A 26,275-nucleotide genomic window follows, 5' to 3' on the forward strand; every position below is an offset into this window, starting at 1 on the left:
TCTTTGACCAGTCAATTGCCTCTTTTTTGAAACTTCTTAGAACTCTGTTGTACACTTTAAACTCATTGAGGAAATGGACTGTGATTTACTCACCTTTGGGTCTCTAAAGCTTTTGAAGGCCATTTAGTCCATGTTTATGGCGAACAACAGTGAGCCTGGAAGAAGCATACTGCCTATAAAAATTTTTAAGAAAACCTTAAAATCCTGTTTAAAATCCAGAGCAAGTTGAAGGGAGAAGAAAAACAACGCTGGGTATTACGGTTGAGTTAATTCCATGAAAACCATTCAAACTAGGGATGAAATAAACAGTAATTATGAACCAATAACAATGAAAGCTTAATGAGGTATTTATTTTAACTAGGAGTTTGGATTATCTTGACTCTTTTTTAAATTAAATATTGGATTTTAAACTACGTGAGTAGTGGCTAATGCATGCTAGTATTTAGCTATGTTGATTAAAATGTATGTTTTTGACACTTTTTAAAGTGATAAATCAACCATGAAAATTATTGTTTTTCTGATCATAGGCTTGGAGAAAGCCCACCTAGGCGTTGCTATTTACCTTTCTTGCTTACTCCTGTGAAAGTGGAGGTGCTCAGGGTGAGATGGTGGAGTGATGGGTATACTGACTAATCCAAAGCAATAAAATAAAGACATGGCGTCTATCACAGTCCCCTTAAGTTAACAATGGTTTTTGAGACTATGCTGTAAATTGTTTCCCCTCTTAAACATGAGCGCTCTGTAAATAAAGATTGTGCCTTCCAGCGGTTCATCTCAGCATCCTGTGTGTAACAGCACCTGGCATGTTAAACTTATTGAATGAATGAGTGAATGAGTGAATGAGTGAGTGTATTTTCTTGTAAGATACTCTGCTGATCGCGCTAACTGAGAGTGACTCCCTCTTGCCTTCATCTGCTCTTCCTGTTAGCACATTGATGTTGTGTGAGTTTAATATACTTGAAGTTTGGATGGCATATTTTTCTCTCATCTAAAATTTTGACCCTTTTTTTTAATAAGAGAATTTTTATGTTTTTCATCTTAATATTCCTGGCGTCCAACATCCTGTGTGGCATGTGACTTTTGCTGAATTAGTGAAATACATGTAACCAATCAATGGATGAATAGATTTGAGTGTATTGATCTCCTAATCTGTGCCTTTGTACAAATATCTAGGAGCTGTTAAAAGAATTCAAGCAAATACAGAGATAATGGTAGACAATCTCTCAAAGAAGTAGGGTTTATGTAGATCCTGAAGAAAGCGTTATAATTTAAATTATGGAGGATTAAAGAAGCTATTTCATGAAGCTGGAAGCGTGCCAACAGAACAGAAGCACGGACATTAGAGATATCCAGAGATATGGTTTCCTAGGTAACTAGTGAGACTGTTGGTCAGCTTAGACTGTTAAATTTGGGAAGGACTGAATGATAATTCTGGCTATGGTAGCAAAAGTTGGTAGATAATTTTGAATGTTAAGATCAAAATTAAGACTAGTGCAATAGTACCATGACCACATGTAACACAGGTAAGTGATGGTATTGGTAAAACAATACCAAATTCTTAAATCTCTGTATCTCTGTGTGTGTATATACATATGTAACGAATCATTACAAAACACGTGCGCATGCGTGTGTGTGTGTGTGTGTGTGTGTAGTAAATATTTCCTGTTCATCCCAGGTAGGCTGCATAGTTCCATTCTACTACATAGTCACTTCAGTTCCACTTTGACTTTTCCACCTGGAAGACCAAAGATCACTTCAATTTAATTAAAAAAATTTTTTTTCTTTTTTCGAGACAGAGTCTCACTCTGTTGCCATGGGTAGAGTGCCATGGCATCATTGTAGCTCCCAGCAACATCAAACTCCCAGGTTCAAGTGATCCTCTTGTCTCAGCCTCTAAGTAGCTGAGACTACACATATGTGACCCAATGCCCGGCTAGTGTTTTCTATTTTTAGTAGAGGCTGGGTTTCACTGTTGCTCAGGCTGGTCTCTAAGTCCTGAGCTCAAATAATCCAACCGCCTCTGCCTCCCATAGTGCTAGGATTATAGGCATGAGCCACTGCACCCAACCCAATTTAATTTTTTTTTTTAGCCCAAAGAAACAATTTCTAATTAATATACATAGTAAGGAATTTAATCCTTCATTACATTTTATAAATATGCATTTCCTAACCTTTTTGCACCCAGTTTCAGTAGATACCATGCAGTACCTCCCAGTTAGACTAAGCATGTCAATTTCCTTTAAATAGCTTCATAATCTGCTCTAGATGATACAAATAAATCTATAAAAGAGAGTTAGGAAACACATAAGGCATTATACAAGGATGTGATAGGGAAAGAAAAGACGAGTGTTACTGGTTTAGAAATAAACACAAGACAAACAATCAACACAGGTTGAAATGCTGTAGGGAAAATTCTTCATTTTCCCTTCTTGTGATCTCATGTCAAGCACCAGAGAGAGAACAGTGACTTCTGTATACCTGAAGGAATTAATAAAATGCTCTGCTGCTACTTACAAATAATCTTTAAGAAGAAAAACAAGCTATTTTATTTATAATCTATATATGAAATTTAGTAGAAGTGTAACCTTGAAAGATATATGATTTTTTAAAAAATTACACATTAAAGCATTTATCCAGAATAAAATTTATAGTCTAGTAAAATGTAATTTATACAGAGTACTCTGCTGGATGGCAAATAAATATTTTATGAAAATTTAGAAAATGCAAGCCACTAAAATTGTTCCTCTCAAATTGAAGACAAAATAAAATCTCACAGAATGTATGATAAAAAGACTCTTTTTAGGCAGTTTATTGTAAGTGGTGGAGAAAGTAAATGTAAGGTGTAATTTTCACTCATTTAAGAACAAGTGCTGAAATAACATGAATCCAGCATCTTAGAAATTATTTTAAGTAGAAAATCTTATGCAGCAACTTTATGGCCAAATTCTCCAAATTCGCTCTGATAAATGCCCAAGATTCATTTTTGCAGTGCAGATTACTAGGCAAGGAATGGGACGATACCAGTCTTATAAATTGACCAAAATTACTGTTAAACAAGAATAGTTTGCTTTTTCATAAATGCGCTTCATTGGAACTTGATTTTTCAAACAAAATCCTTTATTGGTTTTCTGAAGTTAGTATATCTTTGCTTTTGTTTTTTTTTTTTTAATTTTTTTATTAAATCATAACTGTATACAATGATATGATTATGGGGCATCATACACTCACTTCATAAACCATTTGACACATTTTTATCACAGTGGTTAACATAGCCTTTCCGGCGTTATCTCAGTTACTGTGCCAAAACATTTACATTCTACATTTACCAAGTTTGCTTTTGTTTTTTAAGTAGAAGGTTGGCTTAAAACCCTGGGTTTGGCTGGTGAAAGACAGGGAGACCCTGTGACTTAGAATAGGCAATTTGATGGAAGAATACCACTTATCACAAAATATTCAGGTCATTGTTATCACTGTGAATGACTGAATTGTCAACCCTATAAGCCAGACAAGGTATAGAAACACCACCTGCAAAGATTTTAACATGCATTTGTTTCAAGTCAAGTAAAGAAGGGCCTGGAGACTTCAGTAGAAAACCCAGGACACAGGGTCCATGCTGCAATCTAGGTAGACTCCTTGCAAAGGGCATTTTCTCCAGCTCTTTTCCTATCTTAAGCCCTTGTTCTGGTGACCTAAGCCTACAAGCAGCATTTATGGTGGTATAAAGTGGAGCAGTGCTAATGCTGTGTGTGTCAACATGTCAAATTGTCAAGCTAATGCATTGCAACGCTTGCCTCAGTACTTGGCAAATGCCTAGAGAGTGCCTGAAGCTGCTTCTACCTTCCAGGACAATGATCCCCAAAAGGTATTTTTAATTAAAGTCCACATAATTAGTCTATACCTTCAGGAAGTTTCCTGTTCGTATTTCTGTTTAACTATGAGTTCTCTACCTTTTGAAAATGATTAACCCAGCAGTACATGGTTAAAAAGTAGCTTTTTTTTTTTTTTTTATTCTGGTAAGAAAACTTAACTTGAAATCTACCCTCTCAACAAATTTTGTAATGCACAATACAGTATTGTTAATTATAGGCACAGTGTTGTACAGCAAATCTCTAGGACTTAATTATTTTGCTTAACTGGAACATTATATCCATTGAGTAGCAACTCCCCATTTCACATTTTCATGGCTCCCAACAACCACCATTCTGCTCTCTGCTCCTCTGTGACCATTTTAGACACAGTCACCTCATGTGAATGGTAATGTGGACTGTTTGTGACTGGCTTATTTCACTTATTATCACATCCTCAGAGTCCGTTCATGTTGTGCTTGTATGGCAGAATTTTCTTACTTTTGAAAGGCTGAGTAGCATTCCATCCTATGATTATGCCACATTTTCTTTATCCATGCATCTGTGGACATTTTGTTTCTTTATCCATGCATCTGTGGACATTTAGTTTGTTTCTATACCTTGGCTATTGCAGATACGTTGCAATGAATAGGAGAGTGCAAATACCACGTTGAGATCCTGAATTCAATTCCTATGGATGAATACCTGGGATTAGCATTTATGGATCACATAGTATTTCTGTTTTTAATTTTTTGAGGAACTCCCATACTGCATACATACTGTTTTCTACAGTGGTTGCACCATTTTGCATCCCTATCAACAGTGTTCTAGGGTTCCAACTTCTTCACAGTTTCATTAATACTTCGTACTTTTGGATTTTTTGTTTTTTGTTTAATAATAGACACGCTAAAATAGGTGTGATGTAAGGTCTCATTGTGATTTTGATTTGCATTTCTCCGATGATTAGCAATGTTGAGTATCTTTTCATATACCTGTTGGCTCTTTGTGTATCTTCTTTGGAGAAATTTCTGCTCATTTGCCCATTTTAGAATCAGGTGACTTGTTATTTTTGCTATTGAGTTAAAGGATTTCTTTATATTTCTTTATTTCTTTTACTATGTTATTATTATTTCATATATTTCCTTTCTGTATACTAACAATGAACTATCCAAGAAGGAAACTTAAAAAATAACCCATTTACAATAGCATCAAAAACAAATAAATGCTTAGAATAAACTTAGCTATTGCTGGGGGAGAAGGGCAAAAGATCTGAGCTCTGAAAGTACAAAACATTGCTGAAAGAAACTAAAGAAAAGTCCAAGTCAATGGGAACAGTTTCTGTGTTAATAGATTAGAAGACTTAATATTGTTAAAATATCCATACTACTTAAAACAATCTATAGATTCATGCAATCCCTATAAAAATCTCAAAGACATTTTGTTATATAAATATAAAAAAAATCCTAAAACTCCTGTGGAACTACAGGAGACTCCAAATAGCTGAAATAATCTTGAGAAGGAAGAATAAGGCTGGAGTCATCACACATCTGGATTTCAAAATGTATTACAAAGCTATAGTAAATAAAAGAGTATGATGCTGGCATACAGACATATAGAGTAACAACAGAACAGAACAGCGCTCCCCACATGGCTGTGGTCAACTGTCCTTCCATGAGGACATCAAGAATACACGAAGAGGCAAGGATTGTCTCTCCAAAGAATGGTGCTGGAAAACTAGATATCCACATACAAAACAGTAAGATTGGACCCTTATCTTATACCATGTACTTAAAAATCAACTCAAAATGAACTAAAGACTTAAACATAAAACTTGAAACTATAAAAATGCTAGAAGAAAACCTGTGGAGAAACCTTCATGACATTGGTCATGTATTGAATGACTTTTTTTTTTTTTTGATACATCACTTTTTTTTTTTTTTTTGTGGTTTTTGGCCTGGGCTAGGTTTGAACCGGCGACCTCTGGCATATGGGACCGGCGCCCTACTCCTTGAGCCACAGGCACCACCGATACATCACTTAAAGCACAGATACCATAGAAACTACACAAAGAAATAGAAAATACATCAAAATAAAAACTTTTTGCATATCAAAAGAAACAGTTTTTCACTTATAATGTGAGAAAATATTTGGGAACCATATAGCTGATAAACATTTATTCAAAAATATTTGGGCTTTTTAATATTACTCATCAATTACAGGTTATGTTGTTATTACACTTTAGTGGACATTAGAATTCTGATGCTTAGAGAGAATGTCTAGAGGCATAAGCTCAGGTATTGGGATTTTTAAAATATTCCCAGTGATTCCAATTTGCTGCAAACTATGGGGAACATTGGGTTGCTTGATAAACTTGACATCCAGGTGTAGATTCTTAGTTGAGTACAAGACAAACCAACAGGATATTGATTTATCTTAGATCCAGTATACTCCTGTACATTCCTTTAGTTAATGTTACGAGAAGGATCTGGCAAAGGTGAAGGCCAGGAACAGAAGTCATAGACTAGATATTAAGCCAATCTCCCAGTCACAGAGACTTAATACACTTATTATCTAAAGCTGTGCTATTCATTAAGATAGCCACATGCCATGTAGGGGCATTAAAGTTTGAAATTAATTAAGATAAAATTAAATTAAAAATAAAGCTCTTCAGTTTATACTGGTCACATTTGAAATGTACAATAGCTATGTTCGATTAGTAGTTACTGTAGTAAACAAAGGAATTATAAAACATTTCCATCATCATAGGAAATTCTATTATATAGTGCAGGTACAAAACATTTTTTTTTTTTTTATTGTTGGGGATTCATTGAGGGTACAATAAGCCGGGTTACACTGATTGCAATTGTTAGGTAAAGTCCCTCTTACAATCATGTCTTGCCCCCATAAAGTGTGACACACACCAAGGCCCCACCCCCCTCCCTCCTTCCCTCTTTCTGCTTCCCCCCCCATAACCTTAATTGTCATTAATTGTCCTCATATCAAAATTGAGTACATAGGATTCATGCTTCTCCATTCTTGTGATGCTTTACTAAGAATAATGTCTTCCACTTCCATCCAGGTTAATATGAAGGATGTAAAGTCTCCATTTTTTAAAAAACATTCTAAAAAATTAATAACAAAATAAAAACTTAACTTTTTTTTTTTAAAAAGGTGTTATGTAAACAAGAAGTTCATAGAAAAAAATGATGTATAAATATATAAAAGTGTCTTCAACCTCATTTAATAAAATTGATATGACACTTCTCAAAAGATGGAAATGAATGAAAATGTTTGAAACTGTAGTATTATTTATTATTTTCTCAATTGTGCTGTACAACAAAATAACATGTTTTTTAAAGTTATTCATTTAATGCGATGATTTTTCTTTAAAATTGTTAACTCCTACGTCAAACCCAGTGTATTATGGGTACTACTGTTTAACACAAGGTGGGATTTTTGGAGAAACAGAAACGATTGTATATATAACATGCGAATTGGCTCATGCAGTTGTAGAGACAGCTAAGTTCTACCATCTGCTGTCTGCAAGCTGGAGAACCAGGAGAACTGGTGGCATAATTTAGTCTGGGTCTGAGGACTCAGTACCAGGAGCTCAGATGTCTGAAGGCAAGAGAAGGTGGATGCTTCAGCTCACGAAGAGAGGGGGAGAGAGAGAATTTGACTTTCTTCTCACTTTTGCTTCATTCTGTCCTTCAATGGGTGGATGGATTTATACTCATCTACAATGGTGAAGGCTGTTCTTCTTTATTCACCCTACCAATTCAGATAATTATTTCTGGAAACACCCTCCCAGACATACCCGGATATAATATTTTATCTGCTTATCTGGGCATCCCTTAGCCTAGTCAAGTTGACACAGGAAATTAACCATTACTTAAATAATGGATATCTTCTACTTGTTATGTGAGAATATCTTGAAACATCTATTTATAGTATATAGAATATTGTGTTTATCAATACGAAGCATCATATTTCAATTTTAATTTTAGTGTTAGTGTAGATATATATATATATTTATATTTACATAATGTTCAGGTAGCATGCATGTGTGCAGCATGTCACCTAATCTTTGATCATATTATAACATAATAGGACCAAAAAAACCCCCAAACCTCAGTCCTGGTCCTCAATTGTCCTCTTGAGTCAATGCCTAGTCAGGAAAACAGAAATCATCCCAGGGATGTGAGACTGGGAAGTCATTATAGGAAATTGGTTACAGGTGATGGAAAAGCTGAGCAGTCACATGTGAGATGATGAGGCCACTCAGAACTTAGCGACAGTGAGAAAATACTATAACTCCTAGAGCTAAGCATAATGAGAAGATGCTATTTCCAGAGCTTAGAGGCTGGCATTGTCCAGCTGAAGGGAGAACTACAGCAAGCACTTGCCAGTAGGGGATTATGGTGGCAGGGAGTCCACTGGGAGCTACAGCCTTGTAAATGCCTCAGCCACTACCAAGAAGCTGCCAGAGGCAGGGCAGAGTGGGAAGACCTGCCCTGGCTGCTCCCTTCCATTCACCTGCAGATCTCTTTCAAGTGCCCATCTGGAAGCTCCTTAACACAGGAGCCTGGGATACTCTGTCCAATTCACTCAGCCCTCCTGCGTTTCCGATAAGAGCAGGGGTAGGGTGATAATATAGTTCCAGGACAGCCCTAAGAAGGTAGATTGCTAAGGACAAAGTGCCTTTATGAGCTTCTTTTATTATTATTATTATTTTTGCTTATAGAATGACCATATAGGTTGAAAGGTACTTAATGAGTGATCTCTTATGCTCTTTGAGTTTTAAAATAGCATGCTTCCTCATGAACTGGAAAAGAAGATAGATCAATATTTTGATACTGAGAAAATGGAGATTGAAAGGGCTAAGTGCCCTCCACGGGTGGTGGCTCAGGCCTGTAATCCTAGCACTCTGGGAGGCCGAGGTGAGCGAACTGTTGAGCTCAAGAGTTCCAGACTATGCTAGAGTGATATGAGATGCCACCTCTACTAAAAGTAGAAAAATTAGCAGGGCATTGTGATGGGCCTTGTAATCCAAGCTACTCTGGAAGCTGAAGTATAACGATCACATAAACCCAAAGAATTTGAGGTTGTAGGAGGCGCCTGTGGCTCAAGGAGTAGGGCGCTGGCCCCATATACCAGGGGTGGCGGGTTCAAGCCTGGCCCCAGCCAAAACTGCCAAAAAAAAAAAAAAAAAAGAATTTGAGGTTGCTGTGAGCTATGATGACATTAGGACACTCCGAGCCACAGTGTGTGACTCTGTCTCGAAAGAAAGAAAGAAAGCCTAAGTTCACGATAACTAGTGCCACACCACATTTGTAAGGTTTTACATTAGCTCTCTCCTGCTGCTAATGTTCAGGAGTATGCAAAACTAACAAAAACAGACATCCAGCGTACTGAAAGAAGGGAATCCATGAAGACTGTACCATCTGAGGTCATTTTTTACATATACTCTAAATAAATAGAATGATGATATCTGTAATACATTATGGATTCAATCCTTTTTTGTTTATCAAAATGTATATTGTAGTTCAAAGCATAGATTTGCTTTCTATGTGGGAAAAATAGCACTGCTGTTTCCTCTTCATTACACATTTTGCAGATGAGCACCAAGGCTCATTGCAAAGAACTGAGAGGAACAGTCTATATGTGGCTTAAAACGTATCTGTTGTTGATTCTGGGATGGGATTGCTACACACACTTTATGTGAAAAGAACATCACATTACTAGGTTTTATTGAAACATTTTGCTTGGCTGGCAGACCTGATGGCTTTGTCCAAATCCAAACCTGACTTATTTCATTTACAGTTTCCTTGTACACCCACATCTCCAGTCTCATATTCTCAATTCTTGCTCCTACGACATGCATCAAAGTTTCTTGTATTTGCAGGCCTTTAATCCAGGCTGTGCTCTTCATTGATCTATGGCATGCCTGCCAAACAACAGAATTAAGCTGCTTGCTGTCCTATCTCACTCCTACCACCCACTTGCCATCACTTTTCTCATGTTCACGTAACCATCTCTAGGGTCTTCCTTCCAGGGATGTCTGTGATGATGTTATTCCCCGGAGTCTCTTTGGATTGCTTTGCAGGGTTTGTATAACTTTAATCAACTAAATTTCAAACTCATCCAACTATTTTTCTTTTTTTTTTTTTTTTTTATTGTTGGGGATTCATTGAGGGTACAATAAGCCAGTTACACTGATTGCAATTGTTAGGTAAAGTCCCTCTTGCAATCATGTCTTGCCCCCATAAAGTGTGACACACACTAAGGCCCCACCCTCCTCCCTCCATCCCTCTTTCTGCTTCCCCTCCCCATAACCTTAATTGTCATTAATTGTCCTCATATCAAGATTGAGTACATAGGATTCATGCTTCTCCATTTTTGTGATGCTTTACTAAGAATAATGTCTTCCACGTCCATCCAGGTTAATACGAAGGATGTAAAGTCTCCATTTTTTTTAATGGCTGAATAGTATTCCATGGTATACATATACCACAGCTTGTTAATTCATTCCTGGGTTGGTGGGCATTTATCATCCAACTATTTTTCATTTCATTTTACTTATACGTTTCAAATTATATCTTTGACATACATAAATACCCGGTGCTATTGGCTAAAATGCATACTATATATACTGTCTTTATTTAAAAGTATGCCCATTTTTAAAATTAAGTCTGTGAATTTCTGGAGATAGAAATTCATACTTGTTGCTAATGTAGTTCAGAGTGGTTATTAATAATGCTGTCGTAGCTGCTGGATCACACTGTGCATGACTGTGTAAGGTACTGAGATGCTGAGAGCACGCATCTGCTATTTTGTATAGATAGCCAAAGAAACACTCTTAGTCTTAACAACGGGGACTTCAGTTCATGACTTCGTGTATCCGTATCCAAATTGCCTTGATGAGTCAAACCTCTAAGTTGGCGTTGTGTGAAATTTTTCTCTTTGTATCATCACTTGAATCTTACTCCTTTCAGAAATGTTCACAAAGAATAATACTTTGGGTTATGCAAAAGAGCTCTGCTCTAGAAAAGATTCCAGCATTAGGGCAGTGGTCCAGGCGTAGTTATGACTGTGGAAGGAGGACAACAGGAAGCCAGAATACTAGGATGTAGCCTACAGAGCTGTGTTTACAAATTAGAGAGAGAGGCAGTTCAAAGTGAAGCATCTTTGACTGGTATCTGGAAAATGAAATTTTTACTTGGCTTTGAATCCCCCTCTTCCATTTCTATTTCTTCTTATTATTATTAATTTCTCACACTGAAAGTTTATCTCCCTTTTGGAACCTTGAACATTTTAAGTGCTTAATAATAGGATTCTTTTTCAATAAGAGAGAGAGAAGAGAAAAATCGCTGGAGCAGTGAAAAGACACCCTCAGGGGACAATTGCTTTATTATAATATGTCAGAGTCATCATGAATGGGGAGTAGGCAGGGGGATATCAGTTTCAGGAGAAAAATATTGTATTTATTTTAGCACGTTTGTGGAAAGTTGCAGAAAATTATTCCAACAGCTTCAAAGCTATTATGATAATAGTAGTTCCATCTTTATACTGTACATTAAAATAATAAACAGAAAAAAATTCAGTATGTCACTTTGGAAATAGCTTTTTGATCCTTAAATCAGAATAAAAGTGTGAATTAATTAAGCTCACAGTGGTATTTCTGGTTACTTTAAAAATCTTCATGTCAAAGATGATAGGTAAATATTGAAATTTCTCTAAATTACAAAGAAATTGGTCTGTCCAGTTTCCTTGTTCCCACAAAACCAAACCTTCTGGTGGCATGTACATATAAACATTGAATTTCCATATAGACTATTCTGACTTTCTTGGTTTGTGTGTTTTAAAAATTCTTAGCTTTTGCTTTCATATGAAAGCTACAACCCAGTTATAACCTAAGAATTTGGGGAATGGAGAGAGGGAGGGGAGGGAGGGGGGAGGATGGGCGGAGGGAGGGCGATAGATGGGTTTACACCTGCATCTTACAGGTGCATCTTACAAGGGTACATGTGAAACTTAGTAAATGTAGAATATAACTGTCTTAACATAATAACTAAGAAAATTCCAGGAAGGCCATATTAACCAGTGTGATGAAAATGTGTCAAACTGTTTATAACACCAATGTATGGTGCCCCACGATCGCATTAATGTACTCAGCTATGATTTAAAATTTAAAAAAAAAAGAAAAATTCTTTTTTTTTTTTTATTGTTGGGGATTCATTGAGGGTACAATAAGCCAGTTACACTGATTGCAATTGTTAGGTAAAGTCCCTCTTGCAATCATGTCTTGCCCCCATAAAGTGTGACACACACTAAGGCCCCACCCCCCTCCCGCCATCCCTCTTTCTGCTTCCCCCCCCATAACCTTAATTGTCATTAATTGTCCTCATATCAAGATGGAGTACATAGGATTCATGCTTCTCCATTCTTGTGATGCTTTACTAAGAATAATGTCTTCCATGTCCATCCAGGTTAATACGAAGGATGTAAAGTCTCCATTTTTTTTAATGGCTGAATAGTATTCCATGGTATACATATACCACAGCTTGTTAATCCATTCCTGGGTTGGTGGGCATTTAGGCTGTTTCCACATTTTGGCGACTGTAAATTGAGCTGCAGTAAACAGTCTAGTACAAGTGTCCTTATGATAAAAGGATTTTTTTCCTTCTGGGTAGATGCCCAGTAATGGGATTGCTGGATCAAATGGGAGGTCTAGCTTGAATACTTTGAGGTTTCTCCATACTTCCTTCCAGAAAGGTTGTACTAGTTTGCAGTCCCACCAGCAGTGTAAAAGTGTTCCCTTCTCTCCATATCCATGCCAGCATCTGCAGTTTTGAGATTTTGTGATGGGGGCCATTCTCACTGGGGTGAGATGATATCTCAGGGTTGTTTTGATTTGCATTTCTCTAATATATAGAGATGATGAACATTTTTTCATGTGTTTGTTAGCCATTCGTCTGTCATCTTTAGAGAAAGTTCTATTCATGTCTCTTGCCCATTGATATATGGGATTGTTGGCTTTTATGTGGATTAATTTGAGTTCTCTATAGATCCTAGTTATCAAGCTTTTGTCTGATTGAAAATATGCAAATATCCTTTCCCATTGTGTAGGTTGTCTCTTTTCTTTGGTTATTGTCTCCTTAGCTGTACAGAAGCTTTTCAGTTTAATGAAGTCCCATTTGTTTATTTTTGTTGTTGTTGCAATTGCCATGGCAGTCTTCTTCATGAAGTCTTCCCCCAGGCCAATATCTTCCAGTGTTTTTCCTATGCTTTCTTGGAGGATTTTTATTGTTTCATGCCTTAAATTTAAGTCCTTTATCCATCTTGAATCAATTTTTGTGAGTGGGGAAAGGTGTGGGTCGAGTTTCAGTCTTTTACATGTAGACATCCAGTTCTCCCAACACCATTTATTGAATAGGGAGTCTTTCCCCCAAGGTATGTTCTTGTTTGGTTTATCAAAGATTAGGTGGTTGTAAGATGTTAGTTTCATTTCTCGGTTTTCAATTCGATTCCAAGTGTCTATGTCTCTGTTTTTGTGCCAGTACCATGCTGTCTTGAGCACTATGGCTTTGTAGTACAGACTAAAATCTGGTATGCTGTTGCCCCCAGCTTTATTTTTATTACTAAGAACTTCCTTAGCTATACGGGGTTTTTTCCGGTTCCATACAAAACACAGAATCATTTTTTCCAAATCTTGAAAGTACCATGTAGGTACTTTGATAGGAATGGCATTGAATAGGTAGATTGCTTTGGGAAGTATAGACATTTTAACAATGTTGATTCTTCCCATCCATGAGCATGGTATATTCTTCCATTTGTTAATATCCTCTGCTATTTCCTTTCTGAGGATTTCATAGTTTTCTTTATAGAGGTCCTTCACCTCCTTCGTTAGGCATATTCCTAGGTATTTCATTTTCTTTGAAACTATGGTGAAGGGAGTTGTGTCCTTAATTAGCTTCTCATCTTGACTGTTATTGGTGTACACAAAGGCTACTGACTTGTGGACATTGATTTTATATCCTGAAACATCCTGTATTTTTTGATGACTTCTAGGAGTCTTGTGGTTGAGTCTTTGGGGTTCTCTAAGTATAAGATCATGTCGTCAGCAAAGAGGGAGAGTTTGACCTTCTCTGCTTCCATTTGGATTCCCTTTATTTCCTTGTCTTGCCGAATTGTATTGGCTAGAACTTCCAGCACTATGTTGAATAGTAAAGGTGAAAGAGGACACCTTGTCTGGTTCCAGTTCTAAGAGGAAAAGCTTTCAGTTTTACTCCATTCAGTAAAATATTGGCTGTGGGTTTGTCATAGATAGCTTCAATCAGTTTTAGAAATGTGCCACCTATGCCTATACTCTTCAGTGTTCTAATTAGAAAAGGATGCTGGATTTTATCAAATGCTTTTTCTACATCTATTGAGAGGATCATGTGATCTTTATTTTTGCCTCTGTTAATATGGTGGATAATGTTTATGGACTTGCGTATGTTAAACCAGCCATGCATCCTTGGGATGAAACCTACTTGATCATGATAAATGGCTTTTTTGATGATAAGCTGTAATCTATTGGCTAGGATTTTGTTGAGAATTTTTCCATCTATATTCATGAGTGAGATTGGTCTGAAATTCTCCTTTTTGTTTGGGTCTTTTCCTGGTTTTGGTATCAGGGTGATGTTTGCTTCATAGAATGTGTTGGGGAAGATTCCTTCTTCCTCAATTTTTTGGAATAATTTCTGCAGTACAGGAATAAGCTCTTCCTTGAAGGTTTGATAGAATTCTAGAGTGAAGCCATCTGGACCAGGGCATTTTTTGGTTGGAAGCTTTTTTATTGTTTCTTTGATCTCAGTGCTTGAAATTGGTCTGTTCAGGAGGTCTATTTCTTCCTGGCTAAGTCTAGGAAGAGGGTGTGATTCCAAATATTGATCCATTTCCTTCACATTGTCAAATATCTGGGCATAGAGTTTCTGGTAGTATTCAGAGATGGTCTCTTGTATCTCTGTGGGATCAGTTGTTATTTCCCCTTTATCGTTTCTGATTGAGGTTACTAGAGATTTTACTTTTCTATTTCTAGTTAGTCTGGCCAATGGTTTATGTATTTTATTTATTTTTTCAAAAAACCAACTCCTTGTTTCATTAATTTTCTGAATGATTCTTTTGTTTTCAATTTCATTGATCTCTGATTTGATTTTGGATATTTCTTTTCTTCTACTGAGTTTAGGCTTAGATTGTTCTTCTTTTTCCAATTCCTATAAGATCTCTTGTGAGATTGTTGATGTGCTCTCTTTCTGTTTTTCGAATGCAGGCATCTAAAGCGATGAATTTTCCTCTCAAAACTGCTTTTGCAGTATCCCACAGGTTTTGGTAGCTTGTGTCTTCATTGTTGTTATGCTCAAGGAAGTTAATGATTTCCTGTTTTATTTCTTCCTGCACCCATCTGTTATTCAACAGAAGATTGTTTAATTTCCATGCCTTTGGGTGGGGTCGAGCATTTTTGTTAGAGTTGAGTTCCACCTTTAGTGCCTTATGGTCTGAGAAGATACAAGGTAAAATTTCAATTCTTTTGATTCTGTTGATATTTGTTTTGTGTCCCAGGATATGATCAATTTTGGAGAATGTTCCATGGGGTGATGAGAAGAATGTATATTCTTTATCTTTGGGGTGAAGTGTTCTATATGCGTCTATCAAGCACAGTTGTTCTAGGGTCTCATTTAAATCTCTTATATCTTTGTTTAATCTCTGTTTAGAGGATCTGTCCAGCTCTGTAAGAGGAGTGTTAAAGTCCCCTGTTATGATGGTATTATCAGATATCATATTGCTCAGACTGAGTAAGGTCTGCTTCAAGAATCTGGGAGCATTTAAATTGGGTGCATAAATATTTAGAATTGAAATGTCTTCTTGTTGTAGTTTTCCCTTGACCAATATAAAGTGACCGTCTTTGTCTTTTTTGACTTTAGTTGCTTTAAATCCACATGTATTGGAGAATAAGATTGCAACTCTTCTTTTCTTCTGAATTCCATTTGCCTGAAAAATTGTCTTCCAACCCTTGACTCGGAACTTTAATTTGTCTTTTGAAGCCAGATGTGTTTCTTGCAGACAGCAAATGGATGGCTTGTGTTTTTTAATCCAGTTAGCCAATCTATGTCTCTTCAGTGGGGAATTCAAGGCATGAACATTTATTGAGATAATTGATAATTGTGATAGTATTCTATTCGTCTTATTTGGTGAGAGTCCATTGCTTAGTTATATCTTTTGCATCAGTGTGGAGGTTAGGTTCTGTCCTTTGATTTCTGAGTTCTTTCTTTGCTGCTGATCCATTGTGGTGGTCAGTGTGCAGAACAGGTTAAAGTATTTCCTGTAGAGCTGGTCTTGTTGTGGCAAATTTCCTCAATGTTTGTATATCCGTAAATGATTTGATTTCTCCGTCAATTTTGAAGCTTAGCTTAGGAGGGTACAGAATTCTGGGCTGAAAATTTTTCTGTTTAAGTATATTAAAGGTAGATGACCATTGTCTTCTTGCTTGGAAAGTTTCATTAGAGAAGTCTGCAGTCACTCTGATGGATTTGCCCCTGTAGGTCAACTGGCACTTACGCCTGGCAGCTTGCAGAATCTTTTCTTTTGTCTTGACTTTGGACAGGTTCATCACAATGTGTTTTGGAGAAGCTTGGTTAGAGTTGAGGCGACCTGGGGTCCGATAGCCCTCTGAAAGCAGTGTGTCAGAATCTTTGGTGATGTTTGGGAAATTTTCTTTTATAATATTCTCTAGTATGGCTTCCATTCCTCTGGGGCATTCTTCTTCCCCTTCTGGAATTTCTATAACTCGTATGTTGGAACGCTTCATAAAATCCCATAATTCTGACATTGAACGTTCTGCTTTCTCTCTCTTCTTTTCTGCCTCTTTTACTGTCTGAGTTATCTCAAGAACTTTGTCTTCTACCTCTAAAATTCTTTCTTCTGCATGGTCTAACCTGTTGCTGATATTTTCCATTGCATCTTTAAGTTCCCTAATTGACTGTTTCAGTTCCTTCAGCTCTGCTATATCCTTTTTATATTCTTCATATCGTTCATCTCTTATTTGATTCTGTTTTTGGATTTCCTTTTGGTTATTTACCACTTTATTAGCAATTTCCTTCATTGTTTCCATCATTTCTTTCATTGTTTTCAACATGTGTATTCTAAATTCCTTTTCTGTCATTCCTAACATTTCTTTACAGGTGGAATCATCTGCAGTAGCTACCTCATGGTCCCTTGGTGGGGTTGTTCTAGACTGGTTCTTCATGTTGGCTGGAGTTTTCTGGTGATTCTTCCTCATGAGTGATTTCTTTTATCTGTTTCCTTGCCCTAATTTTCCTTTCACTTCCTCTTGCTCTTTAAGTTCTTGTCCCTGTGGACTAAGGGTTATAGGACCAGAAGGGTGAGAAGGTTGAAGAGCAAAAAATGGATCAAAGAAAGGAGGACCAAGTGATAAGATAAAAAAGAAAGATAGAGAAAAGAGAGGGGGTGGGTATAAGGAATATTGACAAAAAGAAGAGAGGCACAGAAAGAGGGAGACAGGGCAATATAGGTGTACAGTAGGGTACTTTGACACAACCTTAAAAAAACCCCACCTTCTGGAGGTGCCCATTTGGGTGGTTCCCTTGAGGTCAGCAGCTCTTTCCTAACCTGATCAGACACAGTACCCCACCTCCACCAAATAGAGAGGAAAGACAAAAATGCTATAAATTAAACCAAAACAAGCAAACAGAAAACTTTGCAGGGATAAAATTGGGTGAAAAACCAAATGATAGTGGTAGAAACACTAACAAAAATGAAGTTCTAGTTATTAAAAAAGGCAGCAATGGGAAATTATAATTAAACTAGAAAAATTGAGAAAGAAAAAGGATCTGTATGGAAAAGATTGAAATTAAAAAACAAAAGAACATCAACAACGTCAAAATAAACAAAAAAAACAACCAAACAAAAAAAAAAGAAAAAAATACACAACCAAAAACAAAGCAGGTTGTATATGTTATTGAATGTTCTCTGGGCAACACGTGGTCTTCTGGGGTATGAGATGTTAATCACAGTTCTTATACGACTGGAGGCTGCTGATTTCTCAAACCCCAGCAGGTAGACACCCTAAATCTCTCTTCAGCCCACCTAAAAGGCACTTTGAACTTGTAAACTTGCTGAGCAGAAGCTTTCCCAGCTTTCTCGCTGGAATCACTGCTGAAGTGGCTATCCACTTACCCAGTGTGCCAAAACGGGTCTCACTCTGCCCCTGAGGGTTAGGGCTGCAAGGCGGCTCAGACCCCACCCTTAGGCTACTTGGTTGCTGGGTTAACAGCTCCCACCCGTTTCTAGCTCTGCGACCCTGAGGGCGGAGCTTGCCGGGGCAGATCACTGACAATGGTTCTGTGTGACCCACTGCCAAACACTATTAGCTCTTTCTGGCTCAGTGGCTCAGACTGGGGCCCTAGACAACGGCCAAAGTTCTCCGCACTCCCACTCAGGCCCTCCCCAAGGCAGTTCAACTCAGTGCCAAGTCCAAGGACACCAAAACAGTTCACAGGTAAGGCCTTTCTGGTTTGCAGTCTCTCTGCTACTGAACTTACAGTTGCGGGCGGGTTTAGATGGATTGAACACACGCGACCACTTGCCGGTTTTCCACTGTTTTAGTCCTCCTCTTGGGGTCCAGAAGTCTCTCGCTGACTCCCTGTATCCTCATAGGAGTGATGATAGGCAGATCCCACCAGCCAGAGATGCCTGGAGTCCTATCTCCCCAGACTCACGGTGCCCAGATGTAAGGAAGCTGTTACTCGGCCGCCATCTTGCTCCGCCTCCAAAAGAAAAATTCTTAGGCTTTGAATATATATAATCCAGTTGAGCTAAATAAGCATATACTGGCTACTCAGTGTTGGCACAATTTTTTTCAAAAGAAATTGTCACCAACAAGGAACTACATTTTATGTGATTTAAACAGGTATAGAGTCATGAAATCAATTCCTTCTATCTCATCTCATCCTACTTTGAACATTGCCCAGGGATTTGCATTGGAGTCTTTTGTCACATGGGAAACTTCAGCAGCACTTTATGCTCGACCACACCAGAGAACCTGTGAATTATCCTCTTTTCTCCTCCGTGGAACTCACCAAACCTGGGGTTCCAAATTGGAAGCAGAGAATCTGGGGGCAAGGGCAGTGGATGCCACCTGCTTACTCTCTCGTTTTCTGTAGGCAGGTTTGCAGTGGCTTTGTGGAAATAGTGAACCTGCTTTTGCTATCTGAGGCAAAAGTGACTTGAATAGTCGTGTTGCCAAATGTAGTTCAGATAAAGGACTGGATAAAAAGGAGGAGATGGAAGACTATGGATAAAAGTTAAAGATGTCATCTCTGTTATCAGATGGCATGCCTTCAAATGCAGGCTCCATCGCATGTAAGAGAGACAAGTTGATAGATTTGAAGGAATTGGCTCATGCAATTGATGCAAGTGTGGACCCAGTTCAGCTGCAAAGGTGGTCGACTGTGGCTCAAGCAAAATTGTTTTTGTCTCCCTGTAAAGTGAGTGTGGCAGTGGTGTACACCTGAAAAACTTTCTGTGAAAGTCAAATACAAAGGAAGATGAGGATGAGGGCAAGAAAGAGAAGGAGTAGAGAGAGGGGAAGGAGGCCGTGAAAGAGGGGACGGTGAGGACCAGAGAGGACCAGAGAGGAGGAGGGAGGGGACAAAAGAAAGAAGGAAGGAGGGAAAATGGAGGGGGAAAAGAGAATGAAAAGTAAGAAAGAATAAAAAAATGGAAAGAAATTTTCTCCAATTGAATACAAAAAAGAAAACTCATGCAAAATTATTAGTAGATTCAAGGTTAGCAGTAGTTCAGCTAAAAGGTCAGAGTAAATGCCTCACTGACGGTTTTTGGAAAGCAAACACGGTACAAAATGGAAAAGAGGAAACGGCAAATACTACTCCCAGACTACGAAGCCTTTTCTGCGTGTTATCCTACATTTCCTTTTTCCAGAAGAAGAAACTGAAGTTCTCAGCAGTCAAAGCCTGAATATAATGTGGTTTCAGAGAGCAGTTGACGGAGCAAGAGTAGCCAGATCATAGTTGGCTTTGAAGAGACGTCATGAAAGAAGAAGGAAAACAGAAAGGACAGGTTTGAACTTGAGTCCGTGGAAAGTGCCCTTCATGTGCCCACATATTTACTTAGACCAAAGAGGAAGAAGTGAAAATTATGCCTGTTTGGAAAAGAAAGCCCACGTAAGACTGAGAACCTAGCCTTGAATGGATGACCATGAACAGGTGCCTGTGTGCACTTCAGTGTGGTTTTCCTCAGATGTATGCAACTGTCCATGGCAGAGATGCTTAGGTTACAGGGTTGGAATCCACAGGGATACTGGGGCAGGAGAGTGCATAGGACTGGCCAGAGTGTGGAGAAAGGAAGAGCCACAGAGTCAGTGCCATGTCGGGAAGAAAGGGATGTCAGGGAGGGTGGAGTTGATGGGGGATTGTATTAGTGAGGATCCTAGAGAAACAGAACCAACAAAATAACAGAGTTAAACTTTAAGGAATTGGCTTATGCAATTGATGAGCAATTGTGGAACCTTGGCATGTCCAAAATCTGCAAGGTAGACTGTCAGTCAGGAGACCTAGGGAAGAGTTGCAGTTCAAATGCAAAGGTGATCTTTTTCCTCTTCTTCTGGGAAGACTGGCCTTTTCTTCTATTAGGACATTCAACTAATTAGACAAGGTCTATCCACATTATGAAAAGTAATCTTATAAAAACAAAACAGGAGGAATCACACTACCAGACCTCAGACTTTACTACAAATCGATAGTGATCAAAACAGCATGGTATTGGCACAAAAACAGAGAAGTAGATATCTGGAATAGAATAGAGAACCAAGAGATGAATCCAGCTACTTACCGCTATTTGATTTTTGACAAGCCAATTAAAAACATTCAGTGGGGAAAAGATTCCCTATTTAACAAATGGTGCTGGGTGAACTGGCTGGCAACCTGCAGAAGACTGAAATTGGACCCACACCTTTCACCATTAACTAAGATAGACTCTCATTGGATTAAAGATTTAACCTTAAGACATGAAACTATAAAAATACTAGACGAGAATGCAGGGAAAACCCTTGAAGAAATTGGTCTGGGTGAGTATTTCATGAGGAGAACCCCCCGGGCAATTGAAGCAGCTTCAAAAATACACTACTGGGACTTGATCAAACTAAAAAGCTTCTGCACAGCTAAGAACACAGTAAGCAGAGCAAGCAGACAGCCCTCAGAATGGGAGAAGATATTTGCAGGGTATAACTCTGACAAAGGTTTAATAACCAGAATCCACAGAGAACTCAAACGCATCAGCAAGAAAAAAACAAGGGATCCCATCGCAGGCTGGGCAAGGGATTTGAAGAGAAACTTCTCTGAAGAAGACAGGCGCACGGCCTTCAGACATATGAAAAAATGCTCATCATCTTTAATCATCAGAGAAATGCAAATCAAAACTACTTTGAGATATCATCTAACTCCAATGAGACTAGCCTATATCACAAAATCTCAAGACCAGAGATGTTGGCGTGGATGCGGAGAAAAGGGAACACTTCTGCACTGCTGGTGGGAATGCAAATTAATACATTCCTTTTGGAAAGATATATGGAGAACACTCAGAGATCTAAAAATAGATCTGCCATTCAATCCTGTAATTCCTCTGCTGGGCATATACCCAGAAGACCAAAAATCACAACATAACAAAGATATTTGTACCAGAATGTTTATTGCAGCCCAATTCATAATAGCTAAGTCATGGAAAAAGCCCAAGTGCCCATCGATCCACGAATGGATTAATAAATTGTGGTATATGTATACCATGGAATACTATGCAGCCTTAAAGAAAGATGGAGACTTTACCTCTTTCATGTTTACATGGATGGAGCTGGAACATATTCTTCTTAGTAAAGTATCCCAAGAATGGAAGAAAAAGTACCCAATGTACACAGCCCTATTATGAAACTAATTTGGGACTCTCACATGAAAGCTATAACCCAGCTACAACTTAACAATAGGGGGAAGTGGGAAAGGGGGTGGGTGGGTAGAGGGAGGGGAATCGGTGGGATCACACCTGTGGTGCATATTACAGGGGTATTTGCGAAACTTGGTAAATGTAGAATGTAAATGTTTTGGCACAGTAACTGAGATAACGCCAGAAAGGCTATGTTAACCACTGTGATAAAAATGTGTCAAATGGTTTATGAAGTGAGTGTATGATGCCCCATAATCATATCATTGTATACAGTTATGATTTAATAAAAAAATTAAAAAAAAAAAAAAAGAAAAGTAATCTTTTCTCATCATCTGTTTGAGTGTTTATCGCATCTAACAATTTCTTCACAGAAATATTGAAGAATAAGTTTGACCAAATGTATGGGAATCACAGCCTCACCCAGTTAACACATGAAATTAAACCATGACAAAGATGGAAGATGTCAAAGCAAGAGTGTAGTTATTGAAGCTGGAAAACAAATGTAAACAGGGAGGACGGAAGTGAGAGAGTTGGAAAGAGCTAGTGGTCTATGACTGAAGAGTAGAGTGTCCACATTTCCAGTTTCAAAGGTGGTACAATGCTAGGAAATGGTTAAGGACCAAGGTGGGGGCAGGGAAGAGGTGAAGAGGAGTATGCCCAGGGTATTTTACAGCTCACCCACAAGGATATTGAAGCAGGGAGTTACTGAGAAGGTGGCAATGAGTGTGAGGAAATGCCCTGCAGTTTGGGGGAAACCCCTGCCTGGAGGGGCATGGTTTGCTGTAACCAGCTGACTGTCATGAAAAAGGAGAGGAAATATTTTCTTTCTCTTCCTTTTTTTTTTTTCTCTCATTGACTTATTTTTACAAGGAAGAAAGAGAAATTGTCTGTCATCGACAAAAGTTCTATAAAAATGCTTACTGACTTCATAGAAATGGAGCCGGTGAGAAAAGTGAGCCAACTGCGCTTTAGAGCCCAGAGAATTCCTTTGGATTTCAGGCGAGCTGGAGTGACAGTGCTTGTGGCTTCATACGAAGCCTTTTCTGTGTGTTATCCTTTTTCCGGAAGAAGAAACTGAAGTTCTCAGGAGTCAAATACCTCTGGTTACCAATCAGGAACTGCTGGAGTCTGAATGAGAAACCCAGGCTACCCAGATCCAGAGATCAAACCCTCAATTCACATTCTGTGGCAATGTTGAGAGAGTCCTTTGTCTAATGAGGGCCTGAGATGGCCCCCAACATGTTTTTAGAAGAAAGGGAAGGCAGCAGAGGGAGAAGAGGCAAGGTACGTAGAAGTATTTGGTTTGGAAGAGGACAGACTAGGCGCCCTTTCTGAGTAGGACCAGGGTGGGGATGGCACGGGCTACCCCTGACCTCGTGGCCCTGGGTGCTCTGTGCATAGTGAGTGCTGTGGATGCAGCGCTGGCCACGGCCCTGCTTTCTAGATGTGTCTCACCTGCTTTCCTCAGGGTCCCCTACCGAACACGACTCCTCAATGACTTTGTGCTTCCATGCAGGACTGAGGGGACAGCCAACCACGGCCATTCTTACCAAGGGTCAGCCACAAGGAGGTCAGTGCTCCAGATGTGGGTTTGCAAAACCCGAGGAGCCTGAGTCATCCTTACGTGGTGACAGGAGCTTCACCTGTGAGAGGGCTTCAGTTCTGTGCCCCGGTGTACAAGTCTTTTGGTCTGTGACTTTAAAAGCTCAAAATATGATTGAGTCTCAGTTTCTTCATCTGTAAACTCAGGGCCCCTGGTTGTGTAAGACCTTTAAGGTCACCCCGGACTTAGAAGTTCCACACTCATGAGATGCCTTTCACTCTGCATCTTAAAGGTCTTACATAACCAGAGGCCCTGAGTTTAATTATACCATTACTTCAGGGATTATGGGATCTGGTTAAATCTGAGCCCTATGTTCCGGTCCTAGCAAATCCTTCCAATTCACAGAACTATGTGGAAGGTGGGAGGAAAGAATCCAGGAGGATCATAGCTTGGGCAGTGGATGTGGAGGCCTCCAGGGAAGTCACACATGCTGAGAGACAGCGAGGTTAACAGGGACTCCTGTACCTTACCTCGGCTCGCCACAGGCTAGAGAGTGGAGAATTTTACTCTATTAATTCTTACTCCATTTGTAATTTTCTCTTTAATCCAAATTTAAGTTGTAAAATTTGTTTTCTCATTTAATCTTCCTTTGGAGTTCAGAGTTGGTGTTGGTTTTACTTTCTACCTTTTTTCCCTTTGGGATTTAGTGGAGTCAAATCAAAAATAAAGCATGCTGTTTCTTACCAAGTTTGTCTTAACATTACCATTCCGCTTTGTGCGTGACAGCCAGAGACCATTGCATAATTACTCCAGTGCTATTTGTGATTCATCTGAGATATGTCCATTAATCACATCCCCCCTCCCCGATGGAATTAGTGATTAAACAAGCTGTGACACCATTTTTTGAGTTACTTTCTCTCTTCTCCTTCTGCTAGTTTGGTGCACATATCAGCTTTAACCTCTACTGACTGACCTTAGCTGGTTCTGAACAGGACAATGGTCCTCATCTTTTCTCCAAATTGATTCACAGACCTGTCATGCTCTGGCTTCCTGTTCTGCATTTGGGTTCATGCTATGTGAAGCATTTCTCTTCTCTTAAGTTCAGGTTTTAGAAGCTGTGCATCTCTGGATAACCAGATTTTTAATGCAAGGGTTTCTCTTTATAGACGTATTCCTGATGACCAAAATAAATAGAAGAGGAATGATAAAATTAGAATATCACCATTTTGTAAATTCCAATAAAATAACGCATGCAGGCAATATTGGTGATGGCTAACATACAAAAACAGAGGCAACCACGTATTATATACTTCTTGATAAAAGCATATAATATGTCCTGTAAAGGATTCCTGTTAAAGACTGAAAACTAAGTCAAATCAAACCTAAAGTCTACTAGCTTCTGAGAAATAGAGGAACAGAAGAACATATCATAGGGAAACAACCAGCAAACTGTGGGAAACCTTATTGGACAAATGGCCTGCTGTCTTCCCTAGACAAATTGAGAGAAAATGAAAGGTAGGCATCCACAAGCACAAAGAGGATTAAGAGAAACTTACGGGCATTTTGGAAATCCTGATTTGAACAATTCTGATACACGTGCATATGCACATCCACTCCACACAGGACGCTGGTAATGTTACAGAACTAGTGTGAAATTTTAGGTGTTACAATCAAATTGTGCTTTTGTTGAAAAATGTATCCTTATCCCTTAAAGATGTATTTTGAGATATTTATGCATGAAATAATACGATGTCTGGGACTGGATTTAAAATAATCTAGTAGTAGGAAAAATAAACAGCAAGTAGCTGAGGGGTAGGTAAGATAAAATTGGCCCTCAGTTAACAGCCTTTTAAACCTGGAAGAATTTGAGCTTTTGATTCTATTCTTTCCAGGTGTAAGTTGAAAACAATAAAGATTTTAATGGAAGATATGTATTTTCACGTTTTAAAATTTTAGGAAAAATTCTCCATTTTAGGCGATAATTTTCCCTGCAGTAATTTAAGGCTGACAGTAATGAACAGCCGAGGATCAAGCTGATCAAAGTATTGAGGTTAATGTGAAATTGGTTACTTTAACCTGGGCTTAGAGGAGGCTGTCCAGACCGCATGAGGACCCAGCCAGTTCTGAGAGAGGGCCATGTGGCTCTGGTAACTGCCTTTTCACCTTCTCACATGTGGTGAGGGTGGGATGGAGTTGGGCTGCTGAGTACATGAATCTCTCTGGTACCTACCTTGAAATAGAGTAGATTTCCCCTGCACACAGGAGCAGCCTTAGTAGGTGATTGGAGCTGTTCATGTCAGCCGTGCTTCATAATGACCTCTAGGTCATCACTGGCATCTGTCCAGGCTTTAAAATTACTTCCTCAAGCCCACATGATAACAGATGTCAAACGAGATTTTATTTTGTTACAGTTAATCGGTATTTATATTTATACTTGTTTTTTTCCTCTAAAATATCTAATATAAGGTACAATTAGAAAATAGGAACAAGGCAAATCCATCTCTCAATAAATGAGCTGTATCTGAAGGATGTATTTACATTTTTTTAAAAAACAACTATTTCGCTGTTCAACCACCTATAATATGTTTTAGAGAAAATAGCCTGAAGCATAAATACAGTGAACATATGCATAAGAATGATTCTGACACCTGACAGGTGCAACTTACAAAGTATGAAACAGTTTGCATGATAGGAACATAATTATAAATATTTAAAGATTTTTTTATCAAATTATAATATAGCATATTGATTTGCCTTGATGCTTACCCTAGATTTTTCTAGATTTACTTAAAGCAGTTAAGAATTCTATGGTGAATATAGCTGATTCTCATTATCCCCGATACTTATGTTTTATAATGTCTCAACTGTTGGACCA

The 26,275-nt window shown here is 38.5% G+C and overlaps 1 protein-coding gene across 3 annotated transcripts in view; it reads left to right on the forward strand.

Moving 5' to 3' along the window:
• The window catches only part of CNTNAP4 (contactin associated protein family member 4), a 269,620-nt gene that overhangs the window by 95,709 nt on the left and 147,636 nt on the right, over positions 1 to 26,275 (forward strand). The window lies entirely within an intron of this gene.

The sequence above is a fragment of the Nycticebus coucang genome, chromosome 2 (genome assembly GCF_027406575.1).
Source record: "Nycticebus coucang isolate mNycCou1 chromosome 2, mNycCou1.pri, whole genome shotgun sequence".
Lineage (NCBI taxonomy): Eukaryota > Metazoa > Chordata > Mammalia > Primates > Lorisidae > Nycticebus > Nycticebus coucang.